We start from the raw sequence: 10,852 nt of genomic DNA, 5'->3' as shown, positions 1-10,852 counted from the left end.
AAACTTTTTCTGTGCTGGAAATGAGTTAATGATTGTTGTGTAGCCAAGGTCTACAGGAATGTGATGTCATGGAAGAACCGACCGTCTATGAAGTGAATGATCCCTGGATCAAAAAACAAGAAACTGTAACATTAAAATCTGATATCATATACAAGGAAGGAACAGATAATAATTACATGTAACATGAAAAAGTACAACTCAATAAAATATTTCAGTCAAAAGGCAATAAACATATGTGTTTCCATGGAAATATATGCTCCCTGTAACCAGCACCCGGGGTCTTGCATTTAAACAATACAAGACACCAGATGCTGACAGTGCTGGTAACTGATTGCTTGCATTTCATTGGAAATGCATATGCATTTGGGCCGAGGCCTACCCCCTGTACACTAGTGCTGTAACTCACAGTTCTTTATTGAGAAAATTTCTCATGGAACAGCAGCAGATAACCAGTTGGTAACAAGCTCCTTACTCAGGTTAGCAAGGCTGTCAGTTGGCCTGCTGTGGTAAGCATGGCCAGCGTTAAAGGGCAGCAAGCTGGGCATTTGCTCAGGGCCCCTATCCTAAAGGGGCCCCCTGTATGTGGAATTTTGTGGGTAGAGGATGTATTGCTTCTTTAATACCCCTCTAGTTATCTATCTCCTATAATTTGTCTATTTCCTATCTATATATCTATCATCTATCTAACCATATATCTATCTAACTTTCTGTCTATCCATGTATGTCCTATCTATTATCCATCCATCTATCAATTGATCTTCTATCTCTCTTCTACTGTATCTATATCTCATATATAACTATTTCCTATCATCTGTCTAGCTATCTATATATAATCTACTTTATATTTATTCTTCTATAAATCTATCATCTATCTATAGATCTATATCATCTTTCATATTTATCTTCTATCATCCACCTACCTATCATCTATTTCCTATAAAATTCTCCTACTGTTCCATATTACACATTACAAAGTGTTATTATTGTCTAGGGCCAAAGTGAGCAATCTTCCTGAATGTGACTGTTCATAATAGTTTTATTTTGGGCTCCATTTTTAGTTTTGCCCAAGGCCCCACTTTGTCTAAAAAAAGGGCCCTGGTGGTAGGAGAAAGTTATTTTGATTACAGGAACTTGAAGAATTTTATCCCAGACCCTTGGACAGCTTGGCAGGCAATGATCTCCAATGACCCGGGTTGGTTCTGCTGCATCAGCAGAACAGAAGCAGAGTGATCCAGCACAGCAAGCAGAGGTTGTGCCTGTGATAAGCAAAGTGCAGTGCAGCTGAGGAGCACATTGGGGAACATTTTGAGAATCATATTGACAGTGGCGTACCTATGGAGTTACAGGGGGTGCAGTTGAGACCGGGCCCATCAGAAGGGGGGGCCCGGGCCGGGGCTGTCACTAATGCCTCTGTCTGTTGCGGCCCGGCCGCTCTCCCTCCTGCCCGCTTACAACGCTGTAACTGCCATCACCACAACACTGGCCATACTGGATGCACTGCAACCAACTGACTTCAGCCAAAATAAGTGGTGATCACATGACCTGCCCAGGCAGGTGCAGGACATGTGATGTGGACATGTGATGTGGACATGTGACCACATCTTCTGTCCTGTGTCTGCTCTGCAACGGACCGCGTGGAGGAAATTAACGGACTGATTAAAGGGCCGGTAGCATTTTAATTCTTCATTACAGTCTATGTCACCAGCATTTTCTGCTGAGGGGAGCAAAATTTTAAATGACAACTAATTACATATTAGCTTATATTTTAAGGACCCATTTGTATTTGAATTATGCTGATTCCTAGAATACCCCTTTAAGTCCACGTTTAAAAGTCCACACTATGGAATCCTGGCTCCACTGAGACGCCGAATGCCCGGTGTGTCCTGTGACGTTTCGGAGGTAACCCCTCCTTCCTCAGACATGATTAATATAAAGAAATTGTTTGGATTGCACAGTTGGTCTTAGTATTGTTTGTATGAAACGCTGATCGCGGTTTATGGGAGCCCGTGAACTAGACCAGTGTACATACTATGACAGAAGGTGCTTGATCGTTATGTATTGTTGGCCCATGCAGAAGTTCGTCATGGGGCCCAGCCTCTTCTAGTTATGCCACTGCATATTGAGGAGGATAGCTCACCGAGGTGGCCGGCATCCCTACAGCTCAAGTTCAAATGCAAGTGTGTGAGTTGTTTATTTGGCGCCACCATCATCGCAAGGCAAGTGACTTACACCTCCTCTTCCATTCATCCCCTGGGATCGAGCCCTAGTAAAGAAGGGTTCATAACATCACGCTGACCCACAACACCTATCTCCCAGGGCTGAAGTCAGTGAATATTATCCCAACTGGAGTCACAAACATTTCCCTACCAGTCCTTTCCTTCCCCCTTTTCAGGGAGCATAGTGACGGCCCCTGGTTCCCCCGTCAGTACCCTTGGCCTAAGGGGACGGGACACCACATTTGCTCTGTGGTGCCAAGGAGTGAGCCACCTGCTAAACCCCAGGAAATATATAATAGTTGTAGACATAGGATAAATAAAACCATTAAACCCTTTATAGCAGAAAAGCATAAAATACTTGTACACACTCTCTTTACACAGAAGGTGGTAGACATATATAAATACACTATAGATACATAGGTAAACAATGGGGACAACGGTTTTTAAAGGGGTGATCCAGTCTTAAAGGTGCTATGAGCTTGAAGGTGGCATGATGAGGTTTTGCCGGACCTTCTCCAGTCAGCCAGCAGAATTTAGCAAAGGGCCATCTACCAGGGCATTACATGTGTGCTATGTGTTGTATGGTGCATGTTCAGTTGTGCCTTGACATCAGTAAGATGGTGCCCAGCTTGTCCAACACAGACTGCTCCTGTCAGAGGGCATGTCAGGGCTCAGGTATAAGCATGTGCAGTCTGGTGTGGCTGAGAGTGTTTGAAGTCAGTGCCGGGCTAGTTTCCAAACAGACATATGCACCAGGCACAAGGAGGAACTGTGTTCGGTAAGTATAAATATACATGTTAGGCTACATTCACACACATGTATGGGGGACGTATATACAGCCGATAGAAGTGTATGAGGGATGTATATCGGACGTGTGCTCACAGCACCATACCGCTCCGTAGCCCGTAGAAAGATACGCTCATCCCCTGCTCCTCTCCGCAGCGCTGATGTATGCCCACCGTACTATGGTACAGCGGGCATACATCGTGTGAATGTAGCCTTAGAATGGGAAACCGGTGTACACTCACCGGCCACTTTATTAGGTACACCTGTCCAACTTCTCGTTAACACTTCATTTCTAATCAGCCAATCACATGGCGGCAACTCAGTGCATTTAGGCATGTAGACATGGTCAAGACAATCTCCTGCAGTTCAAACCGAGGGGGAAGAAAGGTGATTTGAGTGCCTTTGAACGTGGCATGGTTGTTGGTGCCAGATGGGCTGGTCTGAATATTTCAGAAACTGCTGATCTACTGGGAGTAGATCTACTGGCGACAGTTCTGTGGGCGGAAATGCCTTGTTGATGCCAGAGGTCAGAGGAGAATGGGCAGACTGGTTCGAGCTGGTAGAAAGGCAACAGTGACTCAAATCGCCACCCGTTACAACCAAGGTAGGCAGAAGAGCATCTCTGAATGCACAGTACGTCAAACTTTGAGGCAGATGGGCTACAGCAGCAGAAGACCACACCGGGTGCCACTCCTTTCCGCTAAGAACAGGAAACTGAGGCTACAATTTGCACAAGCTCATCGAAATTGGACAGTAGAAGATTGGAAAAACGTTGCCTGGTCTGATGAGTCTCGATTTCTGCTGCGACATTCGAATGGTAGGGTCAGAATTTGGCGTCAACAACATGAAAGCATGGATCCATCCCGCCTTGTATCAACGGTTCAGGCTGGTGGTGGTGGTGTCATGGTGTGGGGAATATTTTCTTGGCACTCTTTGGGCCCCTTGGTACCAACTGAGCATCGTTGCAACGCCACAGCCTACCTGAGTATTGTTGCTGACCATGTCCCTTATGACCACAATGTACCCAACACCTGATGGCTACTTTCAGCAGGATAATGCGCCATGTCATAAAGCTGGAATCATCTCAGACTGGTTTCTTGAACATGACAATGAGGTCACTGTACTCAAATGGCCTCCACAGTCACCAGATCTCAATCCAATAGAGCATCTTTGGGATGTGGTGGAGCGGGAGATTCGCATCATGGATGTGCAGCCGACAAATCTGCGGCAACTGTGTGATGCCATCATGTCGATATGGACCAAAATCTCTGAGGAATGCTTCCAGCTCCTTGTTGAATCTATGCCACAAAGAATTGAGGCAGTTCTGAAGGCAAAAGGGGGTCCAACCCGTTACTAGCATGGTGTACCTAATAAAGTGGCCGGTGAGTGTATATGTAGACGGAATAGGTTCTGGGAGGAAGAAGAAAGTGAGTTGGAATGGATAAAATTATTAGAGAATCAATTAGAGTTATAATCGACAGGGAAAAGTGTGATGAGTTACTTGCATGTGTAGGAATAAAATGGAAATAGTGAAATATGTACAAAAAATCATGGTGAAAGAATGCAAATAAGGACTACCGGTATTTGTGTGTAGAAAGTGAATAGATGCTATTCTTGCCTTATGTGTCTGGGCTTCCATCATACAGGCATAGACATCACAACTTCTGCTGTTCACACTGCGACTATAAAAATAACACAGTCACTAACAGTGTCCCTAGATAATAACCATGCCCTCCACTAATAATATATACCGCTCAAAACTGATGTGCCCCTCTGCATATTCTAACAATACACTGTGACCCCTCAATATATTCTAATACAAACTACACTAGTTTCCCCATGGCTGCAACACCCCTTCCTTCTCTATTCTCTTGTAAACACATACCCATAGAGATACACAGCACACAGCGCCATATTACGGGGAAAGATAGGGCATGTCTTATCCTGGCAACGGTACCTCTCCGAGCGCCCATTGCCGGCCTATGGGAGACATATATAAGGCGGCCGTATATACACATCCCCAACAGCCATCTGTATGTAGCCTTAGTGGGGGGTGGGATGTTCATTTTAAAATCCACAGAAGCTGCTGAATCAATATCATAAAGCAGGCCACGCCTCTTTTCTCCAAAACATGGTCCAAAAGCCTTCATAAATGTGTTGGAAGGCATTTTAGACAGTTTATTTTGTTTCTGATGCAGGAGCAATAATGAATGCCCCTTTTGGGGGGTATTTATTGATTAGGGCGCAGGGTGTTACAGGAGCATTCTATATTTTTAAGTGGGATGTAAGTTTGTGGCGCAAGAGATTAATAAATTAGTGCTCAAACAAAAAGGTTTTTAACTGTCTCCCCATTCATGAAGGTAAAACAGAACTCCCTAGACCAGCTTTCAGCTGCTCTAATTTTCCGTCAAAAACTGTGCTACACAATTGGCACCACAATTTAGTGCCCCCCCCCCCAAAAAAAAGAGAAAGTTCTGCATGTCAGAAAACCGCGGTCACACGTACCGCTAGGCATCCGTCATAACGCATGTGCGTTCGGGCCGAGGACCTCCCCGTGTGCGCTAGGGTCGCATTATGAACGGACGCCTAGCGGTACGTGTGACCGCGGACTAATAAATGCCACCCGTTGTCTCTGATATCATAAAGGCAGTGAAGGTTTGACGTGTTGAAGGTCAGACATTTCTTGTAATCATAGGAAAACAAGGTGAACTTTTTGGCTTTTCTACAGCAAACGTTTTGTGTTGCCAGTACAGTCTGAACGAGATCTCTGAAGACTGTCTGAAACTACACATGTTCTAAGACTGCATTTTCATACTTTACTCTCATCACCCTTAAAGGGAACCTGTCACCAGAAGGTTATATTTCAGTGGGGACAGGTTCCCATAGACCCTCTAACATGGATAGCAGACATGGTCTTATCATATCTTAGTGGTCTGTAGTTGTTGTAATATTCACAGGCAAAGTTTAGCTGGCTCCCTGCCAGTAGGTCCTACTGAAGTCCCAGGGGAGGCTGCATTTCAATAAAAGTAACATGAGCTTCCTAATTAGCATATTTCCTGGTATTCCAGACCTCCTCCTTCCACATCCTCCCTCTTCATCCCTACCCCTCACGACGTCTGTCGGTTTACCGCACAAGCAAACCTTTTATCCCTTCTATCCCTGTATCCCTGTAATGCTCACTGCGCATGCTCCCCTTTCCTACGCAGTGTAACTACACAGTTTGCGTACCTCTGCTCTACCTAGTTACCCTGCCAAGGGACGGAACGCATGTGCAGTGAGCTGAGAGGTGCAGCAATAAGTTATAACTTCAGAACACTTTAATATATCCAGGTTTTGAGATTGTTTTCTCATGACGCATTGACCAACATTTATTGAAGCTTGTGCCAGTATTCTGTCTGACTTCTTACTAAGAAGGACCTGCAAACTGCTCGCACATGTATTTAAGAAGTGTCTGCAACACCTTTGTGTCGCGCCTGCACTATACCCGACACAACACAATTTCTGCACATGGGGCGTTCCTGTACACAGTACAAAGTTTGCCACACATTTATCATGCAGAGTCTGATAGAATTGTGTCGCATCCCCCATGTTAAAGGTGCACCAAAAAAAAGCTGGTGCACTCTGTCGAGGCAGTGCAGAAAGCGCCAGATTCATGAAGAATGTGCGCCAGAAATCCTGAATCTGTCGCACACGCCACAGACAAACTGCACATAGTACACTTTGCTCTACTTGTGATACATATGGGCCACTGTGCTTCATGTTAGCGGAGAAATATTTGCGATATTTGTCGCTGCCCCGTTCCCCTCGGGTCAGTACTTACCTGTCACGGCTCCTGTTGGCTCCATCGCAGTCCCGTCCAGGCTGGAGGTCTGTCTCCTGTGTAGGCCGCGCGCTCCCCTGCTAGCGCCTACTCTCTAAGAATTTAAAGGGCCAGTGTCCTCCTTATTGGTGCTGGCATACCAGGCTCTGCTATATAGCCTGGCTACTCCCAGCATCCCCTGCCGGATCTTCAGCTCATTCTTCTGAGGAGAAAGCCTTCTTGAGCGTTTCCAGACACCTCTGAGTTCCCGTGCTCCGTGGTGTTCCCGTGTTCCCGTTTTCCTGTGTTTCGGGGTGTTCCCTTGTTCCGTTTTGTCCTGTAGCGGTCCTGGTGTCCTGTGGCGGTCCTGGTATCCTGTGGCGCTCCGAGGTCCTGCCAGCCATCCGAGGTCCTGCCAGCCTTTCCGAGGTCCTGCCAGCCTTCCGAGGTCCTGCCAGCATTCTGAGGTCCTGCCTGCCATCCACAGTCCTGCCTGCCATCCGTGGTCCTGCCAGCCTTCCGAGGTCCTGCCTGCCATCCGTGGTCCTGCCTGCTATCCGAGGTCCTGCCAGCCATCCGAGGTCCTGCCAGCCATCCGTGGTCCCCGTGTCCCTACCTTGGCTGCCACTGCGGGCCTAGTCGCACCTGCGGAGCGGCCTGGTGACTGCCCACCGCAGCAAGACCATGCAGACCCCAAATTGTGCCAGAGATTTAATTCCCAGTGCTCGCAGCACCTTGAACTGTTATCCTCCCAGTACCCCACCGAACTCTCTAAGGTGGCGTTCATCTACTGTCTGCTCTCTGGAGAGGCCCTGGCCTGGGCTACCCCTCTATTGGATAGTGGTGACCAGTGTCTCCGCAGCTTCCCAGAGCTGCTCCAGTGTCTCCGCAGCTTCCCAGAGCTGCTCCAGCGGTACCTAAGCTGCTTCAGTGGCTCCGCAGCTCCCCGCAGCTGCTCCAGTGGCTCCGCAGCTCCCCGCAGCTGCTCCAGTGGCTCCTCAGCCCCCCCGCTGCTGCTCCAGTGGCTCCGCAGCTCCCCACAGCTGCTCCAGTGGAGACACACAGGTACACGGAGGTGTCTGGGAACGCTAATGGGCTTCCTCTTCCACAGGAATGGTTTAGGGAAGCCTGGTATGGAAACCAAAGGATATCCTAGGAGAAGATCCGGCGGGGAGTGAAGGAAGGTGCCGGATTATAAGGGCGAGGCCAGATTAGCGAAATCCAATCAGGAGGACGCTGGCCCTTTAAGTCTTACAGAGCCGGCGCACGCGCCCTAGCAGCTGGAGCTCGCGCCCTTGGCAGCAGGAGTGAGGATGCGGCCTAGACAAACCTCAAGTTCATTATGTTAATGTAGCCTAGTGGCAATAGATCATTGTGTTATGTGTGGATGAGCAGTCCAGTTCTTTTTCTCTCCCAGTATTGACATACAAGTTAGCCCCTCTGTTTGGTCTGATTCCACTTCTGATATATTGTTCAAAGCAAGGACATTCAATAAAGTATATACCCCTTACTACTGAATGTTGTTGTTAAGCATCCAATGCATTTCCTGCAGCAGGAAACCATGTAAATTTAACCAAGTGCTTGCTATCTTTTAAGGTTTTTTGATTGTGGGTGCAATTTTTAGAGATACGTTTTGGGGCTTTGGTATAAATGGGACATCTTGGCAGATGGAAAATGTCCATCGGGATAAAGCTATTCTTAGCAGTTGGTTTTATAAAGGTACAACACGCTATTTTGTTTCAATGTTTTGAACTAATAAATCCAAGTATTCAATATTTTCTCTAAGATTTAAATTATTGGTATTTAAATCTGAAATGAATTCTTCCAACAGAAGTTGTCCTTCATTCCAGATCATAAATATCATCTATGTACCGCCTCCAGAGCACCAGGTCCGCATCCAATCTGGGTAAAATGATGGTCAATTCCTAGTAGGCCATAAACAAGTTGGCATAACTGGGCATGAACCTGGTGCCCATGGCAGTACCAGATGTTTGCAAATAACATGTATCATCAAACATAAAATAATTATGCGTATATATGAATTCAATGCAGTCCAAATAAAATTTGCCTGTTCTTCATCTAATGTATTCTCCTGATATAGATAATATAGTGAATTGACATCTAATGAAGCCATGATCCAATTGGGTTGCCATTCTATATCCTCTATGATCTATAACATTTGTGTAGTGTCTTTTAAATAACCGGGGGTAGTCTTTGCATGTGTCTGTAAAAATTGATCAATGTATTGAGATAGATTCGCTGTTAATGAGCCTATCCCCGAAACTATGTGTCTACCGGTGGTTGACTGGGAATTTTGAGTATTTTGGGGATAGTATAGAATATAGCTAATCTGGGTTTTTTGGTAATAAAAAGGGTTGCTCTTTTTCAGTTAAGATACCGCATTCAAATGTTTTTTCAAGTAATATTGATAATTCATTTGAAAATCATCAATGGGGTTTTGAGATAATTTTTGGTAGATAGTGTGGTCATTCAATTGAAAATAACATTCATCAACCTAATCTTGTGTCTCTAGGACCACTTCCCCCCTTATGCGCTAGCCTTATTGTTATTTTGTTATTGATCTGAAGTTGCTTCAATGCTCTCATTTCCTGTCGAATTGTTTGATCTCAATTTATTAACTCTATGCTTTCTTAGAAATTTTTCAACTGCTAGTTTGAAAGAAAACATCTCTTTACTAACTTCTTGTACAGGAAAGAATTTTCGATTTTGGTTTCAAAGTGGAATGGATACATTTTTTTGCCGTGGTTTCTAATCAATTTAATGGTTTTTTCATTTTAAAAAAATGTGGGGTTGAATTTATCAATATTTTGGCTTGTTGCAAACTTTGTACTCTTATTAAGAAGATCTATACGCGTTTGATCTAAAGATATCTTACTAAGATTATAGAAGTCAGTAGAAACTGGATTTGATGGATTTATTTAATTTTGACCATTTTTTGGTCTGTGTTCTCTTCTAATTCTCTTTTTCTTGAGTTGCTGATTGTAACAGAGTAAAGGGATTAGGTGTTTTGCTATTTGCACATAAGTCTTTGAGGGTTGATCCAATATTTGTTGCGATTGTGTGGATGATGTTGCAATCTTCTGTTGAGTTTGTGATTCTGAATATGTTGCTGTTGTATGTTGGGATTGTGTTGTGTACACTTCCAGCTGTTGGGTTTGTGTGTGTGTTGTTTCTTGGGACAGAGGTTGCATCACATGTATAGGTATTGGTTGTTGCAGTATTTGGTTGTTGGGGTTATTTGTCAGAATTGGTTGTGATAATAGCTGAGAGATGTGATTGTTGGGAAGTGAACGGGTGATGGTTTTTCGTGATAAATTGAGTGTAGGTATCTGCATTTGTGATGAAGTTGTGAGAAGAGCCATTTGGTTGAACTATGTCCTTTGTGGTCTGAAGTTGATGCCCGAAATTGAAAGACTGTTGCTAGTTGATCTGGTTGTGCTTGTTTTTGAAGGTGTGTAGGTGTCTGGAAATGTGTAGGTGGATGTGTCTGTTTGGAATGTTCGTTCTTGGAGTGGAACGGTTGTATGCAATGACTGTAATGAGATCTGTGAAATTGTTGTTGATGTGGGTGTTGTGATTGCTTGAAGCTGAAATTGTGTTTCCTTGGCTCTAAAAAAGGAGGAGAAGAAGATGTTATTTCACTATTTAGTCTACAGAAACAATTCGATGGTGGAACACAGTACTTAGTATGACCAAACCTAGTGGAGTTATAGTCTCTTTTTTTTTTTTTACTATCTTGTGTTTGTATCGTCGGGTCTGCAGTGCGATTTACTTTATTTTGGTTCCATACAAATTGCTTCTATTTTATGTCTTTAATCTCTTTCTTTACTAGACATTTACAAATCCGTTCATGACATTGTAAAAAAATTTTTCGTTATCAAATTTGTCTATAATTTTTTTTTCTCCAAAATTTGTATATCTATATCTCTTCTTAGTTCATCTCATTCATCTTCCTACAATCCAGTTTATCATTTCTAAGGATCATACTCCACTTTTCATCAAATATGTTATTGTTTAGGTCAGCTACTGG

The sequence above is a fragment of the Engystomops pustulosus genome, chromosome 9 (genome assembly GCF_040894005.1).
Source record: "Engystomops pustulosus chromosome 9, aEngPut4.maternal, whole genome shotgun sequence".
NCBI lineage: Eukaryota > Metazoa > Chordata > Amphibia > Anura > Leptodactylidae > Engystomops > Engystomops pustulosus.
The sequence above is the reverse complement of the archived record's forward strand: the minus strand, read 5'-3'. Positions refer to the sequence as shown.